We start from the raw sequence: 6,000 nt of genomic DNA, 5'->3' as shown, positions 1-6,000 counted from the left end.
AATGAGTGAAGAATCCTTTAGGAGAAAGATTTTCCCCAAGCTGGGGAGCAGAAATTTTTATTATCAGGACCTTCACTGTAATAGAATGTTATAATTAGCATTGACACAGCATGTAATCATAGAGGAGCTCATGAAGATAGTGAAGATAGTAACATTACTTGTAGTGCTTTTGAAAGGCTGACAAATGTTTTATAAGTGACAATCACTACTTTTAATATAGTTATATATCTTTGTTGGGTTAAAAACACACACACACACAAAACAGGATTACCGCTTGCTTCTTGACAAAACATGAGGTCCATAGAGAGAAATAGAAGGGTGCTGCTCTTGGTGATGAAAGAATGGAAAACAGTAAAAAGAAATTGTAACTCAATGGACATTTTCTGCAGAGACATCTGGAACTTATAATTTTCTTTAAAAAAAAAAAAGAGTAACTGCCAAATTTTTCTTCCAAGTGACTTCATCCTGTACTTATACATTGCTATATATGCATACATTCTGAATTAGGACACAAAAACATGAGTATCATTTGACAATAATTCAGGGCTTTAGATCAGCCAAAGATTCTTAGGAAGTAGCCTAGTCATGGACCAGTCTTTCCTGACCCAGCGCAGTGCAGCTCTCACACTGCTCCACACCCAACCTCCAATTTGCTTAAAAGAACTCAGCTAAAATAATATCAAAACTATTGTATCACAATTTGAACTTGATCTGCAACATGGTGGGTGGCAGGGGGTTGTTTGGTCCCATTTTAATTACACTTAGATTTCAAAATCATAAAAGTATTCATCAAAGAATTGTGGAAGCAGCTCCAACTTTCTGGAGCTATCATGCCACGTTTTTGTGTATTTACTTATTTTCTGATACATTAAATCAGCTTTGATATTTTAGAAACCTAATTTTCTCTCCTTGATAAACACTAAATGATTTACAAAAATAAAACCCACAATGCCTTTAAAAAGAGAAAGCAAAATTTCATTCTTCACACTCAGACCAGAAAGCTGCAAACCCTATGTCCATATTTATACATGCTCACTGCAGAACTGGGTTATGATTCCATATTTGCAAGACGGTGTAACATCACCACCTGCCACTGAAATCCCAAAGCCCACGACTGTTAAATGCTTTGCTCCGCCTTCCGGAGAGGCTATTACAGCCTAAGCAGCATCAACAAGGCAAGGAGGAGGCCCATATCTACTTTGTGTAGATGGCCTCTAACACACCAACTTATCAGAACAGCTGCAGGATCTTCAGGGAGGGCCCGCCCCCCTTCCCCCAATGCCCAGGCCTAAGGGTGAACTTCACCGCCAGATCTCCCTAGTCATTTTGCAGTGCTAGTCATGGGACTGTGGAGGGAACAACATCTAATGCGGATGCGAAACCCCATGGGCATAGGCCCTGCTGCTGATGTAAACCTTCTCACAAAGATTCTCTAGGGTCTCTGCCAAGAGCTGGCTGGACAGCCCAATTGCTACATTCCTATTGCCATAATGATTGCAATTTGGCAGCATCCAGGATGTTGTACTGGGGACGGGAGGGGGAGGAGATGGTGGGCCCCTTTGCTAAGCGCAACGCCGGAAAAGACAGAAGGATGAATTTATTGTGGCCAGTCGTCCCTGAACTGGAAGGAAAAGTCAAGGGGCTTTAAGGCTCCAGGAGACTCTCTAACTCCAGCTTGCTCTCAAAGCTTTACATCCCACGAAGAGTGGGACCCAAGGCCGGCCAGCTGTAGAGGCTGCCGCCAGGGGCGAGGTAAGCAAACCCCCCCCCAGGTTCCGCGGTCAGCTGCCTGGCCAACAATGCGCTTTCGCTCAGGAGGCGTCACAAAAGGCCAAGGCCTGCTGGAGGCCGCGCGCGCAGTTCTCCGGGGCGGAGTCGCCAGGTCTGGGCTGTGGCAGTCAGGCTGCAGCAGCCGGGGGTGACCCGGCTACCTAGCCTTCAGCTCGGAGGTCGCGGTCGCAAGGAGGATGCTGCAGCTACAGCCTGACCCTCCGATCCTGGCCACCGAACTCCCCGGCCCCCGCCGCAGCGGAGGGGCGCCAAGCGTGCCGCGGGCCGGGCGGAGCTAAAGGCTGGCGTCTGCACCGCGTTGCGCCACCCGCAGCTCCCCGCCTTCGGCCGGGCCCGCAAGCTTGTCGCGGCGGATGTCCTGACCGTGGGCGCAGCTGCAGGGGCGGCGAAGCGCCGCGCGTGGGCGAGGCCTCGCTGCTGCTCGCACCAGCTCCGAAATCGGAGCACCGCGGGCGCGCGCTCTGGGCGCTCCTTCCTTCGGCCTTTGCTCCTCCTCGGCTCCAGGTCCTCCCCTGACCCCTCCTTTCACCCTCCCCAGAGGATGCGCTCCCCCGCGCCCAGCCGCAGAGGCCACCGCTCCCAGAAATGCGTGCGCCCGAGCCCCTTCTACCGGACCCGAGGAGCCGGCGCCCCCGCCCTGTAGGTAGGTGGGTGAGGCGGGGCCCAGCTTTCGCGGCCACCCGCAGCTTATGCTGCTACCGGGGAGAAGCCAGAGCAGGGGCCAGGACCCGCCAAACTTGCCTCCCGCTAGGGCTCGGCGGAGCACTGGGAGGTGTGCTAATGGCGCTCGGCGCAGCCCCCTGTTAACCTGAAACACTCTTTTTCAGCTCGGGAGGCCGATTGGGGGCGAAGGAGAGTTTAACCCTTCCCGCCCACCCCCTGGGGACCGGTGGAGTGTGGGCTGGGCGGAGGTGGGGAGGACAGGTTGGCATGTGGTTTATCTGGGGAGAAGACCGTTGGATTTTCAGCAGTTCAGGTAGAAATATGTCATTTTTTTTTCAATTGGGTTGGCAGATGCGTTCTTCCTGTCTTTTTTTCACCAAACGTGCAGAAGAGCAAAGCGTTATTTTAGCGGCTTATGAAAGTGGCTGTGGATTTTTGTGTATTTCACAGTTGGCCGGATGGTATATGAAATTGATGGCGCAAACCCTTATCGTCAACATTTTAGGGCCAGCTTAGAGGTCTTTCTAAAAGTCAGATTATTCAAGAGATGGATGAGGCAGAGATATTCCGGGTTTATCCTTAGGTAAAGCCTCCTGCTTACAGGAAGGATGGGTTTAAGAGTAGCAAGTTTGATACAGGTGTCGGGAGTTGAGGTTCTGCTGGAAGGATGCGCCAGCTCAGCCAGCAGAGGCAGCCTTGTGCGGAGCCCAACTTGCAACTATGTGTTATGGTTAGCATTTCTGAAAAACTGGTTATGAAGTCTTATTTCCTCGCTAGGTGTAGAGTTCATATAGTAGAATTTTTAGTAAGATTCTTTGTTCACAGGCTGTCGTTTTTTATTACATGTAAAACAACAAGGTTTAGAGTTTAAGTGATCATTGTAAACTCAATTATATATCCACGTTTTTAAATTTAGCTATTTACAAAACTTAATCATTATAAATAGAAAAAGGACAAAAATCTTCGTGTTTTTTTTCCAACCCTGCGTCTGATGAGTAGTAGATGCTCATTAGTTATTTGCTGAGTGTACTGTTTTGAACTTCATCAGAAACCCACAATGTAGTTTTTCTGTGGTCAGGAAAATTTAACTGGATTTTGTATAAATAGGCAGAATTGGTTATTTCAACATTTATATTTGAATCCTGGCATTTTTAGGACCACGTGCTGTTGTTCTATGTTTTATTAACTGAGGCAATTCTCCCTCTTATTTCATGTCTGGGGCTGTAAACTTTCCAGCCTCATTAGTGATCAAACTTGTGATTTGGTTAATAAGTGATATATGAACTTCATTTTAGAGGTGGGGTGTGGTTTAAAGGTAAAAACCAAACATTTAGATGTGTCTGTGATTCCCAAGTGATTCAAAATATGTGATTTAGATACAATTTACCCCCCACCCCCTAGTGCTTGGGGTTTGAACAAGTCCTCAGGCATGCTAGACAAGTGCTCTACCACTGAGCTACATTTCCAGCTCTAGATACAAATTTCTAGATTCTTTTCTCATTATGGAAGCATATCAGTCTTGAGGATTGCCAACCAGGGAATTGAGGAGTTTGAGAGATCCAATGCCTTCCTCCTTTCAAAGGCTGTTATTTGGGGGCAAAAAGAAAAAAAAAAATCAAGGATTACTGCGTTACATTTCGTTTGCTTTACTCTTGCCCTATGATATTTTGTGTTATGATTTTATTTTTGTTTTCATGTTGCATAAATATATGAGTCAGTAGAAACTTCTTTTTGGTCTCTACTTAACAAAATTATCTGGGTCTCATTTTCTTTTCTTCCTTTGTCATCTTAGTACATCATTACTCCTCTGGCTACATATTAAAATTAAAAAAAAAAAAAAAAAAAAACAACTTATTTTCACCCAATATGGTAAACCATGTTTTCTTATTATTATATCTCAAACCAACTTGAGATAGGTGAAGGAAAAATACTTTTAGGTAAAAGGTGGAAAGACTTGGGAAACAAAGTGGAAGGGAACTTATGAAAAAACCTAATTTGTTATCATTTATTAAAACAAAGTAGATGCCCCCATGCAATAAAGATAATTACATTTTACACAATTTATAATCAAGTGTTTTGAGCAGTTAATTTACATTGTTCCTCCTTGCTCACTTTATACATTTCAGAAGAGCCCTCCTCTATGGTTACAATATACTCTTTACTTTGTTACTTATAAACATTTGTTCATTTGACATCTGGAAACTGAGCACTTAATGTGGTATAACTCTGGGCCTTGGAATCATAAATAATTGCAGAATGAAAGAGGCATTTCTTTTCTTTGTGTTTGTCCTGCATCCAAATGTGCAATGTTTCTGGGATTGGGTGACTCACTTCTTGGGTCCTGCCTCTAGAGACCCCTGTAGCCCTGACTCCACAAGCACCCAAGGAATGCAATCCTAGAACCTGATTTATTGTCTTACATCTTTCTGAGTCTTCCTCAAAGTTTTATTTTAGAAAACCTCTCCTTTCCTTGCTAAATGTCATTTGCTGTCCTTTTAAAATCAGCCTATAATTCGCTTTTTGTGTAAATTAAACATAATCCACTCAATTCACAAATATTAGAATGACAAGGTTACAATTGCAGTAAAATATACAGGAATACATTTGTATAACTTTGAATTTCAAAGGAAGGAAATATAGATGGTTGAGGAATAATTCTTGTGTGCTTGTCTCCCCTCAACAGGAATAGAAAATGCCTTTGTTTCTGCACATGCCAGAGAATATGTATTGTCTATTTGTAAATTTGATCAGAAGCTTATTTAAGAAAAACGAAGTTTACAGAGGTTCAGCTTAACAAAGTTCATAATATCCACCAATTCCCTTCTAATCTTAATTGTTAGGCCAGGAGTCTAGTCAGATCTTCAGAAACTGTGAACTTGGTTACTGTGTTTTACATCCTTCAAACCTCTGCCCCCATCCTCTATCATGTCCACATTGAGGGATTTTTATCATAAAGACAAGTGAAAAGAGACCCACTGTTGTATCACTATATAAGTGGTTATGATCATGGTCCCTTCTACTGTTCTTGTATGAATACTCTTGCAAGAAATTCCATTTAGCTGTAGATGCCAAAGAAAAACTGTTCTTTCCTAAACAATTAATGTGTTGTCTTTGTTTTTTACATTTTGCAAAATGAGAATCATATAATTGATTGTTTTCATTTCTTACTTGGCAATTAGAAATAGTAAAATTTGGAACTCAATCCTAATAAAACCACCTGAAAACCTATAACCAAATAGCAATGTTCTAACTTTCCCCTTTGATCTTGAGTATATCTGTTTTACCTTGTCTCTTTTGATTCTGATTTTTATCTAATTATATTTTCACAAATTATTGAATTATATTAAGCTGACTCACATCCTTTGTGAACAAGGTACAATATAAAACATAAAACCAAATAAATGAAAACATTTGAGAGTTGATCCCTGGATGCACTGTGTTTTTAATCAACAAGCTTAATCAATAAGTTACTTTAAATATGTTTTCAATAAGTGTTATAAGTTTAGTGTTTGAGTTATATATAGCCAAACAACATTACATGGTTTT

The 6,000-nt window shown here is 42.7% G+C and overlaps 1 protein-coding gene across 4 annotated transcripts in view; it reads left to right on the top strand.

Annotated features, from left to right (window-relative positions):
- Window positions 1-1,599: 1,599 nt before the first annotated feature.
- Window positions 1,600-6,000, top strand: part of Ncoa7 (nuclear receptor coactivator 7) — a 144,013-nt gene continuing 139,612 nt past the window's right edge. For 2 of the 4 annotated variants that reach the window (XM_027947379.2, XM_027947378.2), the window contains exon 1: window positions 1,906-2,434. The gene's annotated coding sequence lies outside the window, so the exon portion shown is untranslated. Of the gene's footprint in view, window positions 1,753-1,905; window positions 2,435-6,000 lie in introns of those variants that run through there. The other 2 variants (XM_071613058.1, XM_071613059.1) reach the window with 2 other exon arrangements.

Source organism: Marmota flaviventris, chromosome 6 (assembly GCF_047511675.1).
Source record: "Marmota flaviventris isolate mMarFla1 chromosome 6, mMarFla1.hap1, whole genome shotgun sequence".
NCBI lineage: Eukaryota > Metazoa > Chordata > Mammalia > Rodentia > Sciuridae > Marmota > Marmota flaviventris.
Note: the sequence above shows the minus strand (reverse complement) of the source record. Positions and strands in the feature narration are given on the sequence as shown.